This window comes from Cucurbita pepo, chromosome LG18, assembly GCF_002806865.2.
Source record: "Cucurbita pepo subsp. pepo cultivar mu-cu-16 chromosome LG18, ASM280686v2, whole genome shotgun sequence".
NCBI lineage: Eukaryota > Viridiplantae > Streptophyta > Magnoliopsida > Cucurbitales > Cucurbitaceae > Cucurbita > Cucurbita pepo.
This window is the reverse complement of record NC_036655.1, coordinates 654,630-655,115: the sequence shown is the minus strand read 5'-3', so window position 1 is coordinate 655,115 and position 486 is coordinate 654,630.

Sequence of the window (486 nt, the reverse complement as noted above, 5' to 3'; positions counted from 1 at the left end):
CTGACTAAGTTGATAGTAGGGTCACTTACTTGGTTAGCCTTAGCCGACGTTCTATTTAATTTTCGAGATTAGTTTGATTCATTCCTCAAAGTTCGTATCAACCTACGTGGAGGTACTTCACTATATTATAATTATCCATTTAATTATTTTAACAAACCACTTAAATTGAATAGTTGAAACTCATAGTGACCTTAATTGCCTTAAATAAGGTCAAACTCAGCTTTGAGAGGGTCCAAAGCGTAGGGAATGATGTCCAAATTTGAGTCTTGAACCGAATACGCCAATTTTGAGTCATGGAGTCCTTGAGTCGTGCCAAAGTCGAGCCAAACCAAACGAGTCGAGTAGTCGACACATGTCACACACGAATAAGGGCTAGAGCGCGCACGGGTTGAGTGGAGTTGGGTCGAGCTCTCAAGTTTGCACGGGTCATGACTTGGGCTTTGTATGTCTGGGCCATTTTCTGTCTTCGTGGTTGGGTCGAGCTTC